Source organism: Dendrobates tinctorius, unplaced genomic scaffold (genome assembly GCF_039654945.1).
Source record: "Dendrobates tinctorius isolate UK_male_01 unplaced genomic scaffold, ASM3965494v1 ptg000015l, whole genome shotgun sequence".
Classification (NCBI taxonomy): Eukaryota; Metazoa; Chordata; class Amphibia; order Anura; family Dendrobatidae; genus Dendrobates; species Dendrobates tinctorius.
Window position 1 is genome coordinate 2,588,886 of NW_027361683.1, and position 16,598 is coordinate 2,605,483.

The window sequence follows — 16,598 nt, forward strand, 5'->3', positions numbered from 1 at the left end:
TCAGCCATTTGTAGTGAATGTGGAAAATATTGTGGTCCCTTTAAAATTGGTAAGGTGCATGGTAAGGGATGGGGAAGTGGACGTGATGGTGATGGTGCATGCAGAGGCTGAGGCCATGAACAAGCTGAAATTGTGCCACAACAAACACTCACATTTTCTCTCCCGACCTTCCTGTCCATAGTCAGTGAAATGATCCCGCTTCGGTGCCTACTTAAACAGTCGCTACTAACAATTAAAGCTGAAGCTTTGCATGTGTGCCAAGTGGAGATAGAGGAAGACAAGAAACATGAAGATACTACCCAGCCTACAGCCTAATCTCAAATGCTCAGTGCGGAATGGGTGCAAATAAAGAGGTGGAGGAGAAGGAGGAACAGGAGCTGGTTTCTAGCACAACAGAGGCTATTACCCACCCAAGCAGAGGAGGAGACAGAGTGTAGTAATTATGAAGGAGACAGGGAAGTGTTGGTTGTAGGTAATTTGGCACATATGACCAACTTTATGAAAATCTGCGCTTCCTGTTACCCTCATGTTTAGGGATGAGCGAGTAGTGAAATACTCGGATTCGTTGTACGCATTACAAGTACCTCCTAAAACTCGGGTACTCGTAACAAGTAGCGAGTCCAATGTAAGTCAATGGGAAATTTGAGTAATGGGCTGTGTGTGCTGGGCTGGGCGTGCTGGGCTGGGCGGGGACTGTGCGAAGACTGTCGGGCTGTGCTGGACTGTGCGGGACTGTGCTGGGCTGTGCAGGGACTGTGCCAGGCTTTGCGGCACTGTGCAGGGCTGTGCGGGACTGTGTCGGGCTGTGCTGGGCTGTGTGGGACTGTGCAGGGCTGTGTGGGACTGTGCAGGGCTGTGTGGGACTGTGCAGGGCTGTGTGGGACTGTGCAGGGCTGTGCACAGACTGTGCTGGGATGTGTGGGACTGTGCTGGGATGTGCGGGGACTGTGCAGGGACTTTGCGGGGACTGTGCTGGGCTGTGCCGAATATTGCGAGGCGAGTAGTGAAATACTCGCCAGTACCGCATTACTCGCCTAGTACCGAATCCTAACGAGTATACTTGCTCATCCCTACTCATGTTGTATTTATCTTGGCCAAAAAAGAGTAGTGGTTGTTCATCCTGTTAGACCCAAGCTACAAGAAGAACCTTGGAAGAAGAACCCTGCATCTCTCCTTCCTTAGGCAGAGAGGTCTATTAAAATGGTGCTGTAGCATGAAGTCATTGTAGAAAATATGCTTAAAAAATTCCCATCAGACAACACAAGAGGTAGGGGAACTGAGGAGGAACACCGAGGGTGACAAACTCATATACAGCAGAGGCAGTGGTACACTGTCAGAGGCCTGAGCCAATTTCATGACACCCTCCCATGGTCCATGCCCTGATGAACATTTATTTTTGACAAGAAGAGAAAAGTTTTTAAAGATTGTCAAGCAATACCTGCCTGACAAAACCAATGTGCTACCTAATTCCTCTGCGACCTTCAACTATTGGATTTCAAAGCTTGACACCGGGCATGAGCTGTCCCGCTATGCCTTGGAGGTGTTGTGCTGCCCTGCTGCTAGCGTATTGTCTGAGTGGGTTTTTAGTGCTGCCAGGGGGGTCATAATAGACAAGTGCTTTCGGGTGTGAACAGAAAATGCTGACAGGCTCACTCTGATAAAAATTAGCAGAGCCATGAACAGCCCTTACTTTTCTAAACCACCAAATGACTGGGTGTATGGGTGGACGACAAACTCACATTTAGTGGCCAGTGTCAGGCAGCTGCTGCAAAGGCAAATAAAATTATGGGATGCATTAAAAGAGGCATAGATGCTCAGGAGGAGAACATAATTTTACCTCTATATAAGTCACTAGTGCGACCACACTTAGAATATTGTGTACAGTTCTGGTCTCCGGTGTATAAGAAAGACATAGCTGAACTGGAGCAGGTGCAGAGAAGAGCGACCAAGGTTATTAGGGAAATGGGGGGTCTGCAATACCAAGACAGGTTATTACACTTGGGGTTATTTAGTTTGGAGAATCGAAGGCTTAGGGGTGATCTTATTACAATGTGTAAATATATGCGGGGACAATACCAATGATCTTTTTACTCTTAGAGCTGTGACGGGGACAAGGGGGCATCATCTACGTCTGGAGGAAAGAAGGTTTAAGCATACTCACAGACGCGGATTCTTTACTGTAAGAGCAGTGAGACTATGGAACTCTCTGCCATATGATGTTGTAATGAGTGATTCCCTACTAAAATTTAAGAGGGGACTGGATACCTTTCTTGAAAAGTATAATATTACAGGGTTTATACACTAGCTTCCTTAGTGTTGCGTTGATCCAGGGAGCTAGTCTGATTGCCGTATGTGGAGTCGGGAAGGAATTTTTTTCCCCCAATGTGAAGCTTACTGTTTGCCACATGGGTTTTTTTTTGCCTTCCTCTGGATCAACATGTTAGGGCAAGTTAGGATAGGATATGGGTTGAACTAGATGGACTTAAAGTCTCCCTTCAACCTTAATTACTATGTTACTATGTTACTATACAGGCACATGGAGGCCACACACAATACTGAGCATCATTTCCTTGTTTTCAAGCTTTTCTACTGAAATTGGATCAGACTGTAATTTGATTTTCCACTTTGATTTTGAGTATCCTTACAAATCTAGACCTCCATGGGATATTAGTCTTGATTTACATTGATCATTTCTATATTTTATTGTTCTCAATGCATGCCTCGATGTACTGAATAAAGATTTGCAACTGAAATATTTCATTCAGTGATATCTAGGATGTGGTATTTTAGTATTCCCTTTATTTTTTTGCGCAATATATATATATATATATATATATATATATATACACATACATACAGAAAAAAATGTACACAAGAAACAATTATAATAAAGAAGTCCAACATTTTATTAACAAAATAAAGAAAAAACACAAAGTTTAAAATAGTGGGAAACCACGAAGTTGGCTCCATACACCCACTGCATGTTAGATAGAGATTGCACATACAAGTAAATAGAGTATAATACTTCACAGCATGATGTATACAGGTAAAAGACCAAAATTCCAAGTGAGTGGGAGAACTCTCTGAGATGTGTGAAGGACTATAAGAGTGGGTGATGGTTCCTGCCCCAACGCATGTTTCGGCTATTGCCTTCTTCTGGAGAAATATATAGATACTAGCTGAAGAGCCCAGCATTGCCCAGGCATAGTAACTAATTGCCGTCCTGCTCTCTCCCTCTGCAGCCCCACTCTCCGTCCCGGTCTCTCCCTACGAAGCCCAGCTCTCCACCCACCATCCTTCATTCTCTCTCAGCAGTCCTGCTCTCCATCCACCATCCCGCTCCCTCCCTCCGCAGCCCCTCGTGTACCAGGGTTGCCTGTTGAGTGTGGAGGCTTTATTATGTATGAGGAAGGCTACCAACTCCAGAGCTGCAGCTGTTGTGGTATTATATAAAGCACCAGCAGCATCTGCATTGTTTAAGAAACTTATATCTGTAACATGTAGAAAGGAATCAGAGAGTGAGTGTAGGTCGAGATGTTTGAGATTTCTGTAAGGGTGTGCAAGTTTGTGGAGTGGGGATAGTGCACCTGGAAAGGAGGGGGAAGAGAATATAAGCAGGTTGTAGTCAGAAAGAGGGAGAAGATGAGTTAGAGAGGTTAGATAGGGAACAGAGGCAAGTGAAGATGAGGTCTAGTGTGTGGCCATCTTTGTGAGTGGCTGTAAAAGACCATTGAGCAAGGCGAAAGGTGGAAGTGAGAGATTGAAGCTTAGAGACAGCTGAGTGGAATGTGTCAATGGGAATGTTGAAGTCATCCATGATGATAATGTGGATATCAGCGAAAAGAAAATTAAGTAGACAGGTAATGAAGTCGTCAAAAAAGGGGTTACTGGCCCTGGGCGGCAGTAAATGACAGCCAGTAGGTGGTTGGATGGTGAGTAGATGCACACACAGTGCACTTCATAAAAAAGGAGAGAAATGGAGGTTGGCAGTGGGATTTTGGTGAAGGAGCAGTTATCTGACAGGAGAAAACCAACTCCTCCACCATGCTTGATGATGGGCCGAGGGATGTGGGAAAGATGGAATCCTCCATATGAAAATGCAGCTGGAGAAGCTGTGTCAGAGTGGGTGAGCCAGGTTTCATTATTGGCAAGGAAGCAAAAATTTGTTAGTAATGAAAAGATCATGGATGTATGAATGTTGGTTGCAACTCCTGTTAGAGGGACTAGAGAAGCGGGGGCCTGGCAAATCAGTGTAAAGTTAGAAAGGTTGTGGAAATTTGTGGTAGAGAGTGCATAAGAAATGACTGTCGGGATGTGGTGAGGAGGGCCAGGATTTGGAGAGATACCGCCAGCTTTGAGGAGGAACATTGTTAGTAGATGAAAACAGGAGAGGGCTGTGTTTGGAGATGGAGGATTGTAGATTGAGAAACAGATCTGAGGAGGAGAGATGGATGTGGAGGATGAAGTGAGAGATAGCCAGCTCAATACTAGGTGTTGAGATTAGGGGGGTTTGTAGAAAGTGGACAACTATAGAGGTGAACTTAAAAAAAAACAAACATTGTTTACTGTGACTGTGTATCCAGTTACCTTCAGTTTCCTACTGGTTTTATTCTGGTCTAATTCAGGGCAGTACACTTAAGTGATACACTTATATGATGCACTACAGACTACATCATGCAGATGTCCATGCAAGCCCCTTGTGACGCACACTACACTAGTCTGGAATGGTAGCTAGAAAAAAGATGAAGAAGCCACAACTTCTTTATTGTCATAGGAAGCGCTGGTTTGAGTTTGCAAAAAAGTCTTGGAGCGGCTTGGAGTGATGAGCGAAAGTCAATAGACTAGCTTCTGAAGAGTGCAAATGGGTCTGGAAGAAACAAGGAAAAATGGGCTAATGGATTGAGAGACTGAAGGAACTGTCAAGTTTGGTGGATGAAGACTGATGATATGGGGTTGTTTCGCAGCCAAAGGTGTTGGATACTTGACCTGGATCGATGGTAGTCTGAATGCTGAGCTATATTATTATTATTATTATTATTATTTATTGTTATAGCGCCATTTATTCCATGGCGCTTTACATGTGAGGAGGGGTATACATAAAAACAAGTACAATAATCTTAAACAATACAAGTCATAACTGGTACAGGAGGAGAGAGGACCCTGCCCGCGAGGGCTCACAATCTTCAAGGGATGGGTGATAATACAGTAGGCGAGGGTAGAGCTGGTCGTGCAGCGGTTTGGTCGATCGGTGGTTACTGCAGGTTATAGGCTTGTCGGAAGAGGTGGGTCTTCAGGCTCTTTTTGAAGGTTTCGATGGTAGGTGAGAGTCTGATATGTTGTGGTAGAGAGTTCCAGAGTAGGGGTGAGCATATGTGAGCTATATGTGCTATATATATATATGAGCTATATGTGAGCATCCTACAAGACAAGATGATTCACACACTCGATCGCTATGGGTATGAAAAGGATGACATAGTTTTCCATCAGCACAAACACCCGAAACATACCTCAAGATTGGAGAAGAAATGCTTCAATAGCAATGAAGTAGAGGTGATGGTTTGGCCCCCACAGACCCCAAAACTCAACCCAATCAAACATTTGTGGGTAGAGTTGAAGAAAAAGCTGTATACACACCCAATAAGATTTTATTTGAGACATGTTTGAATTTGACAAAGAGCATGCCCAGAAGTATTCAGGCAGTGTTAAAAGCAAAAGATGAATTTACATGATCCAAACAAACTATTAAAAATTAACATTTAGATTTTTAGGAGCAAAATAGTAACAATGCAGTGACATGACAAGAACTGCATAACTAATCATATGTTAAATAGTTGCAAGTCAAATTTATGTATGAGATAGCAAAATGATTGTCTATAAAATTGTGGTAGTCTCACATTCGAATCATTAGTGGATGGTGAGATATGGAACTTGAAAGTCAAAAGTTCAAAGCATTGTTACCCTTTTGTTCCTTACTGTATTTGCTAACAAATGCATTCAGGTGAGAAACATGGGGAAGGAGGCCTGAACTCATCTTCTTGATCAATTAATAAAGCTTGGCCAGATATTACAGTCAGAGCAAAATAATTGGTCATAAAGAAAAATGGGGAGGGGGTAGTAACATACCAGAGGTGAGTAGCAAAGGCAAAATAATATCAGGGTTTGAAACACCTGGATTTTTGCAAATTCACACATACCAGGGGTGAGTAGCAAAGACAAAATAATATAAAGGTAGGGAACGCTGGATTGTTACAGAGTCACCCATACATGTGGGAAGAGGAAATAAAGAGACATGTTGTTTATAGAGTGATAAATTCTGGTGTAATACAGGGCAGAAAACTTGAGTGATACACTTATGTGATGCAGTGCACATACTACGTCATGCAGACATACTGCTCACGATATATTTGCTATATTGCAGTCATCATATTATGTGGTACTGTGTACTTACAATTGCTCAATTTGCCTTTCTACCCAGTAAATTCTTCAGACATCATTAGCTTATGGAGGAAAGAATAGCAGGACATTACTAATACGAGGGGCCCAGAATTGGAGGAAATTACTAATTAATCGGGCCAGACATTATTGCTAAACAGGGGTGAGACATATGGATATTTTTACAATATTGAGATCACTTAGTTTGTATAATACAATAGAACATACTGTAAGTATTAGTTACAATATGAGGCCACAGCGAGGGACATTATTATAATATGGGAGCTGAATAGATTGACATTATTAATGTATGGGGCCACAAAGTTAAATATTACTATTATATTAGGGCTACGCAGAGGGACATCACAGGCTAGATTGATTTTTTTCAGCATAAATGATGAAATAGGGAGATGAGAGTAAAGTTTCTTCTCATCCTAGGATGATCATCCTACTTGTTGGACAATAATGACTTTTCTACTAATACATGCATGTATATTGTTAGAATATCCATTTACAATGAAATTATACTTGATTTTAGCTATTTACAGTAGTTTGATGTCAGGATTTTAGTACTTATTTATAATTTACTTAGAGGTGACAATTAAAAACAGCTAAAGTTTACAGATTTTTATGATGTCACCTACACCACTGTCTTGATTGTCCTACAATGCTTCAAAATCACAATATCTTAAGGTATAAACAGCCTCTAATTGACCTCTTTAGACACCCTTGCGTTACTGACTTTATCAACATAAGTTCTTCTAATACGAATAGGTATAATGGTCAATGCAATTCTTGTTATCATCCAATTAAAAATATTAAAGAGGCCTGTCATTCTTCACATTAAATTATAGGAGATTCATTGGGTATTTAACTAAGTATCCTCTCTTTCACAGCTGGAGTACATTGATTCTGAGGTTCTGTCTTTATTCCATTACAACACATCAGGAACCTGAATGAGACACATTTACAGAAGAAAAAAAAATAAAAAACAAATAAAAAACAAATCTGAACTGAGAAAAGAAAGTTAATGTGTATGCACAATGTAAGTGCATATTAACACATGACCATTAACCAGAGAAAACAAAAAGCAAAAATCACAAATATCCTGAACTAAAAAGTAAAAAATATACTGCAAATAATGCATAAAGGTAATAATAAGGGTATTTAGTAAACATAATTTTGATAAAAATAATGTACAAGCCATCCCGCCACGTCACGGCAACCCTTGTGAGACAGTCCCTACTCTAGTATTTAAAACCTTTTCACTTGCCAAGTGGCGTGAATGTGAATAAGGGTCGAGCGGCTGAACCACTAGTAACAGCTTAGTGGTTCAGCCGCTCGACCCTTATTCACATTTACGCCACTTGGCAAGTGAAAAGGTTTTAAATACTAGAGTAGGGACTGTCCCACAAGGGTTGCCGTGACGTGGCGGGATGGCTTGTACATTATTTTGATCAAAATTATGTTTACTAAATACCCTTATTATTATTATTACCTTTATGCATTATTTGCAGTTTATTTTTTACTTTTTAGTTCAGGATATTTGTGTTTTTTGCTTTTTGTTTTCTACATTTACAGAAGAGAAGTCTTATTGAGCTACAACCAGATAGAATCTTAGGCATAGCGAAAATGTGCCTTAAGGTAGACAATTCTTGGAGAGATAGATAATTTTTCTGAAACCTTTACAGAAAATCTATAAAAAAATGCATACTTATCTTGGCCTCTGAACAATTTGACTACAATAATGAAACTGTAGTTGTGTTTCTGCTGGATTGACAGAGGTGCATACTGTTCTGTGTAAACACTGAATTCTATGAATGACATAGGGCTTGAATCGCTAAAGGTTGTGTGTCTGTACACTTTAGTAGTATACAGCCAGCTATGCACAGTGCTTCATTTTCTTTAATTAAAAAACATCAGTAGAATCTAAGCAGAATGCAAGCTCTTTATCATTTCAACCCTGCCTGCTCCACTTCTGAGTATACAATCATGGTGTCAAGAATCAGTGGCAAAAAAAATTCTATGTACTAATTAACAGAAAATATTTTATGCTTCAGCATTTTAATATCAAACTAAGAACATCTTACAGGCCAATACATACCTGGTGTTTATAGCAGTGTGGCAAGCTGATCCATCTTCCATGAACATAGAGAATGATATGTTCAGCAGATTACCTAAGTACATTGGAAGCAGACCCAATATTATTAGTTGGGCTGTTGAAAGAAACATTCTGTTTATTGGAAATTGAGCTTTTTATCACATTGCTTAAAATACCCAGGAAGTCAAATGCAAATTGCCTCTTCAGAGAGGAAGAGGACTTGAACTCTATAGCGCTACCTGTTGGTAGTAGTGATCTTACAAGACACAATCAACCCTTTAACGAGTCTTGTAATATGACTTAGAATAAAAGCCAAATCAGAATATCAATTTTCAAACACGGTGTTTCGGGCTTTTGGCCTTCGTCAGTGCAAACTATGAGAACTGATTCTAAGGGGCTGAATCAGCAGCGTCAAAGGGACAAGAAGTCCCTGTCTCCCAGCCAGTGCCTGGGCAAGCTTGCCTATGGACTGTTGCTTTAATAGACTCTTGGTCATGACTACCACCCCATGACACCTTGTTACATTAGGCGTAGTCTGCAGGATGGACCTCAGCAGCCCTATAACCACAAGGCTGAAAGAGAAGGTTCCTGAGATTTGCAGTTTGTTGACTGCCATGAAAGAGTTAAAGATGGCATCTGACAGTGACTAAGATGGTGCCAAATGCTGACATGGAGATGGAGGTCAGTGGCATGAAAACTGAGGAGGGTGCTGCCTTTTGTGGGCATCATGTAAGAGATTTGGCTCCAAAGGAAAGAAGGCGGCACCTGACTGTGAAGAATGCCCGCCTTAAATGGGTGAGGGTGAAGAAGAAGCTGCTACCCTCCCAGTCTGATCAGAAGAAATGGCTGAAGCAGCAGAATGTGACCCCACCTACTTCTGGGTGGAACCCAGAAGGAGAGACGCCATTACCTGAAGCAATGCAGAGACGAAGCATGTCTTTCCGTGGTCGCATCGGCCAACAGGACTGGAGGCGATCTGTGGCCCAGGCGGAGACAGGCCTGCGTTTTGAGGCCTGACAGTCAGAGGAGCTAGAGAAGTGGCACCCTTTCCGGTCAATGGACAAGTAACTGGTGGGAGATGAGGAACGCGTGGGACTGGCGTGCTGTGAGGAGGATTGTTGCAGCCGTGATCACTGACTCCATAGGCCAGGCAGGAGGAGTATCACCAGATGCAGTGGCAGTGAGTAGGGAGATCTATAACTATATATTATTTTTTTATTTTCAGGAGCTGTTATGGTAGGGGATGACCATATTTTAGGAGGGAGTGATGTAAAGAGGTGGCGGGGACCCTCAGTTGCTCCCCCTCTCCTTTATGTCGGGCATGTGTGCCCCATGCAGTGTCCTGATGGTCTGGTTTTAATCAACTTTGTTACTGTTATTCATGTGCTGTGTTTGTATGTCCTATATTGTCTAAATGTTTTACTTTTGTGCATTGTAATATACAATATGCAGATGTTAGAGTAGAGCTAGTAAGTGGTTATCTAAGGGGGCTGGATCAGCAGCCTCAAAAGGGACAGGAAGTTCCTGTCTCCAATTCAGTGTCTGGGCAGGCTTGCCCATGGCAGGATGCTCTCCAAATTGAGGAGCAGAAGGTGCCCCTATCAAGGGGATAAAGCTGCCACAGTCCGCTGCCTCAATCTGCCGGGCAGTGTGAATGGACCCCGGGACCGTGGAACCGTCTTCAGAAAGACTATCGGGGCTCACTAGTTCATAAGGGAGCCACTTATACTGACCGGCCTCAAGTAGTTGCAGTGACAGAGCAAAAAGTATTGTTTCATGTACAGTAAAGTTTTCCCTGTTGGATCAGAAAAGTGCATGTAGTGTTTTCCTGGATCCTCATCTCCAGTGGCTGCAGTGAGCGTGGAAAGAAGGTAACTGACTGTGCTGTAGGATTGGGACCACGCCAGTATTTTTTTTTTTCATGTGCAAGGGGCCATGGTGTTTATGGACTGTTGCTTTAATAGGCTTGGTCATGACTACCACCCTGTGCCACTTTGATACACAGCAAAACAGCATTCATAAAAACCTGCTTCATGTGTAGAGCTTTCACCCTTAAGTGACCGGGCAAATTTTTGAAATATAAACAGTGTTACTTTGTGGGAATAACTGTGGAATGCTACAATTCATTTAAAAATAAATAAATAAAAAATAAGCAATTTCAAATTTGAATGATTATACCTTTAACCCTTTCACAACATGCACCGAACATGTATGGCACATGCTGGATCTCCCCTCAGCACCAGAGCCCCCATCTTTTCTTCAGCACGTGTCAGCTGATTTGAACAGCTGACATGTGCTCCTAACAGCCATGGGTGGAATTGTGATCCACCCACGGCTGTTAACATGTTAAATGCCACTGTCAAACTCTAAGAGCGGAATTCAACACAATCGCACCGGAAGTGCATCAAAAGTCCTGCACATCGGCGCCTGTATCACATGACAGAAGATGTTAGATGGGCTGGTATGACAACCCCTGTGGTTGTTATAGCCGGATAGCTATGACCACCGCAAATGAGCATTTCTGCTACACAGAGCAGGGCTGAGTCATCAGTGCAGGCATCTGGTCTGGAACAACACCTTTCCTTGTGTCCTTCACCCCCACCAAAAGTGAAGGATGTGGCAGGCCACACTTCAATTACTCCACGGAGCTCTTTTCACATGCCATGCCTGGGTTATCAAGTCAAATCCTGAATTCTCAAGTCCAAGATGAATCTGACATGGAGTGCACTGATGCACAGCCACTACTAGATTATTCTGCTGGTACATTGACCCAGAGCACTACATTGCCTTCGCAGTCTACTGAGCCAGAATCTGACCCTGATGAAACTCAGGTACCCCTCCCAGCATACTATACCACCTTACACGGTGACACAGAGGAAGGTGCAGATGAAATTGAAGAGGAGGTGATGGATGACCCAGTTGTTGACCCAGATTGGCATCCATTGGGGGAAGAGGGTGCCGCTGTCAATAGCTCAGAAGAGGAGAAGAATCCGCAGCAGGCATCGACATCGCAGCAGCCGTTATCTGGCAGGCCCGTAGCTGTCCAAAAACTTGGTAAAAAAAACAAAAAGAGTTGCAGGAGAGCTTGGCCAGACGGTCAAATTAGCACAGCGTGCAAGCCCTGAAAATTTATACCATTGTAGGAAGAGTGCAGTGTGGCACTTTTTGGACCAAAATCCTATTGATGAGGCAAAGGTTATCTGTAAGAAGTGCTGAAAGACCTTTAGCCGAGGAAAAAATCTCCAAAATTTGAATACCAGTTGCATGCTTAGACATTTAATCACCATGCACTTGCAAGCGTGGACGGACAACAAAACCTCAGGTAGCACATGTGCACCTGCTCCGACTGAAGGTAGCCAGTAATGCTCTATCACTTTCCCCACTGTAAGCCCATCGGTAAGCACACCACCAGCAAGAAATGTTGAGGTGTCGTCGCAAGGCCAAAGCAGTCAGGGAATCACAATGTTTTTGCAATGAAAGACTGAATCTAGGCCATCACCACCACCAACACCATCACCAACCCCCTCTCAGTCCGTCATGTCCACCGCTAGTTCCCCCATATGCAGCTCTCAAGTCCAGCTCACTCTAGCAGACACTGAGTAGGACAAGAAAGTACTCATCCGCGTACACTGGCTTTGAAAGCCTACATTGCCAAACTGATCTCATTAGAGATGATGCACTTCCGTTTGGTTGAAAGCAAAGCGTTCTGAGAGCTCATGGCTGTCCCACGCTATCACCTACCCAGTCGGCATTTCTTTTCTAGAAAAACCATCCTTGCCCTCCACCTGCAAGTGAAAGACCACATTGTCCATGCACTCAAACAATCAGTGAGTGGAAAGGTGCACCTCACAACAGATGCATGGGATGGTAGGCATGGCCAGGGCTGTCCATCACTGCGCACTGGGTTAATGTGGTGGATGCAGGCTCCACAGGGGACAGTGGCGGTGGAACAGTGCTGCCTAGCCCACGTGTTATGAATGGGAAACCGAGGAGGAAAAAAAGGCAACAAGCTAAGTCTCAGAAAACCAGAGAAGTTGGTAATTATGCAGATTGCAGATCCCTGATCGTACCCGCACAACTAGCAGCAGTCGTGGAGCGTTCCTATGTTGGTCCTAGATGCCTCATCACAACCAGAGAACTACATAAGCCTAAAGCAGGAAAAGAGAAAAACTAACTGCCCCACAGGAGACCCCAAAGGAAAGACAGCCCCCACATGTATTGATGGTGAAACAAGATGAAAATACAAACAAAGGCAGGAAAATAGGCTGAGCAAACGATGGGGCCCGGCTAACTAAAAAGGACAGAAAAGGAAAGACACTGTCTGCAATCTGCCAAAAACAACCTACAAAAAAATTGTCCAACAATTCTGATAGCAAAATTAACCCTGAAGTCACTAGACTTCTAAACCTATATCAGCACTCTGAAATATTCTGAGACAGAGCAAAAAAGAGGCCAATCTAAGGCCTCTTTCACACATCAGGTTTTCGCCTTCAGGCGTGATCCGGCGCTTTTGACAGAAACCGGATCCGGCGAAATGCAATGCCGGATCCGGTTTCCCCCCCATTGACTTGCATTTGCGCCGGATGGCCATGCGTTTCATCCGGTTTTCGCCGGATCCGGCAATGTGTCTGGATCCGGCGTCTGGAAAAAACGTCTACTGTAACGTTTTTTGTCTCCGGCGAAAAAGCCGGACACGCCGGATCCGGCGCGTCCAGCTTTTTCACACAATGGAAGCCTATGAGCGCCGCAATGCGCCGGATCCGGCGAAAGCCGGATCCGGTGGCCGGATCCGTTTTTTTTTTTTGGTCTGAGCATGCTCAGTAGCCACAAGGGTCAATTTTAAAAACCGGATCCGGCGTAATCCGTCGAAAAACGGATAGAAAAACGGATGAACCGGATGAGACGGATCCGGTTTTGTCTGTCAAGAAAAAGACGGATCCGGCAGAAAACCGGATCCGTCACATCCGGTTTTACAAAACATTTGCCGGATCCGGCGTTCCGCCACGACGCCGGATCGCGCCTGACGCCGAAAACCTGATGTGTGAAAGTAGCCTAATAAGGGACAAAAAGCAGATTGGCAAATACTGATTAATAGGAGTGGAATTTCAGCATAGCCCCAGCAGGGGCAGGCTGATTTCACAACAAACTGAATTGACCAACAAGCGCAAGTGTGAACATTAGCAAAAAACAAACTTAACTTGAGAAGACTGGAAGAGAGCTGAAGTCCAGGACCTGAGAAGCAGACTGAATCACCAGCACTCGGATAGGACGTCAGCTGTCTTATATCCAGTCTGAAACTCCAGAGATCCAATCGTTATCTTCCTCATCAGGTGGCAGATCACTACCACTTAAACCAACCGCACTACCTCCTGTCACCACCAGAGGGAGAACGGAAGGGGAACTCTCAACTGGTGGAGCAGAAAATGAGTTCATGACGGTGACCCCCCCTTGAGGAGGGGTCACCGAACCCTCATTCATGCCACCAGGCCGATCAGGATGGGCCCGGTGAAAAGCACGAACCAATTTATTGGCATGAATATCAGAGGCATAGACCCAAGAATTATCCTCCTGGCCATAACCCTTCCATTTGACCAAATACTGGAGTCTCCATCTAACCAAACGAGAATCCAATATTTTCTCTACCTCATATTCCACATTGCCTTTAACCAATACAGGATCAGGAGGTGCCGCCACAGGAACTACTGGCTCAACAATCCTCTTCAACAGTGACTTGTGAAATACGTTAAGGATTTTGAACGTAACTGGAAGAGCCAATCGAAAAGAAACAGGATTAAGAATCTCCAAAATCTTATAAGGTCCAATACATCTTCGCTTAAATTTTGGAGATGCAACCTTCATAGGAATATTCTTAGACGACAGCCAAACCATATCACCCACTTTAAACCAGGGACCAATGGTCCTACGCCGGTTGGAAAAATGCTGGGCCTTTTCATGAGAGTGTGACAACTTATCCACCACTTGGTACCATATCTGCTGCATTCTCACAACCACAGTGTCCACACCTGGGCAGGACGAAGATTCCACTTGCCCTGAAGAGAATCGAGGATGAAACCCAAAATTACAGAAAAAGGGTGACATCAGAGTGGCAGAACTAGCTCTATTGTTCACCGCAAATTCAGCCAAGGACAAAAATGAGACCCAATCATCTTGATCCGCAGATATAAAACATCTTAAATAAGACTCCAAGGTCTGGTTTGTTCTCTCAGACTGCCCATTGGTCTGGGGATGAAACGCGGAGGAGAAGGATAACTGAATTCCCAGATTGGAACAAAAGGCTTTCCAGAATCTGGAAACAAACTGGACCCCTCTAGCAGACACAATGTTCTCAGGAATCCCGTGTAACCAAACCATAAGTTGTAAAAACAAGGGCACCAACTCAGCAGAAGATGGCAACTTTGGGAGTGGTACAAGATGGACCATCTTCGTAAGTCTATCACAAATAACCCAGATAACAGTTATTCTGAGAGACAGGAAGATCAGAAATAAAATCCATTGAGATATGGGTCCATGGCCTCTTGGGCACCGGCAGGCACCTTTTTTTTCCTAATGGAGATTAAGCAACTGTCTGATCGTGTGGAGCAGCTTACTGCTGAAGTACAGGGAATTTCCACCTACCTTATTCAGTCACATGCTGCTGAACCCAAGATTCCTACTCCTGATGTGTTTTCTGGGGATCGGTCTAAATTTCTGAATTTTAAGAATAATTGTAAATTATTTCTTGCTTTGAAGCCTAACTCATCGGGGAGCTCTGTGCAGCAGGTTAAAATTGTCATCTCCTTGCTGCGTGGCGATCCCCAGGATTGTGCTTTTTCTCTGACACCTGAAAATCCTATTCTGACTAATGTGGATGCATTTTTTCAGGCCTTGGGGTTGTTGTATGATGAACCTAATGCCGTTGATCAAGCTGAGAGAACCCTGTTGGCATTAAACCAGGGTCAAGATCCTGCAGAGTTGTACTGACAAAAATTCCGAAAGTGGGCGGTCCTTACTACAAGGAATGATAGTGCATTGGCAGCTCTCTTTCGAAAAGGTTTGTCAGAGACCGTAAAAGATGTTATGGTGGGATTTCCTGTTCCCTCTGCTCTGGATGGCTCTATGTCATTAGCCATTCAAGTTGATCGGCATTTATGTGAACGTAAAATTACATGGGAGGCGCTGCCACCTTTTGAACAAATGTCTGAACCTATGCAATGTGATGGGGTTTTGTCTAGGGCGCAAAGTCTGGAGTTTAGAAGGCGTAATAACCTGTGTTTTTTCTGTGGAGATGCCTCTCATACTATATCTGTCTGCCCTAAACGAGAGAAACGTTTTACACACATTTGCTGTGCGCAGTATACAACCTAAGTTCCTTTTGGCAATTACTCTGATCTGCTCCTTGTCCACATTTTCCACTAAGGCTTTTGTGGATTCAGGAGCAGCTCTGAATCTGATGGATTTAGACTTTGCTAAACATTGTGGTTTGTCCATGACGCCTCTGCAGACGCCCATTCCTTTGAGGGGTATTGACGCCACTCCTTTGGCGGAGAATAAACCTCAGTTTTGGACCCAGGTGATAATGCGAGTTGCCCCAGACCACCAATTAAATTGTAAATTTTTGGTGCTGTATAATTTGCATGATAATATTGTTCTTGGGTTCCCCTGGTTGCAAACTCATAACCCAGTTTTGGATTGGAAATCTGTGCCTGTGGTGAGTTGGGGTTGTCAGTGTGTTCTTAGGGACGCTCATGTTTTCTCCACCTATCCTCAGTCTCATGATATTCCTGATTATCTGGCTGAATTCTCTGATGTTTTTAGTGAGAGTAAGTCTGCGTCTTTGCCTCCTCATAGGAGTTATGACTGCAATTGAGTTGATGCCTGGGTGTAAATTTCCCAAGGGTCGCCTTTTCAACTTATCTGTACCCGAACATGATGCTATGCGATCCAATAATAAGGATTCATTGGAGAAGGGTCATAATAGACCATCCTCATCACCGTTAGGCGCTGTTTTTTTTTGTAGCCAAGAAAGATGGTTCATTAAGACCGTGTACTGATTATTGTTCCCTTA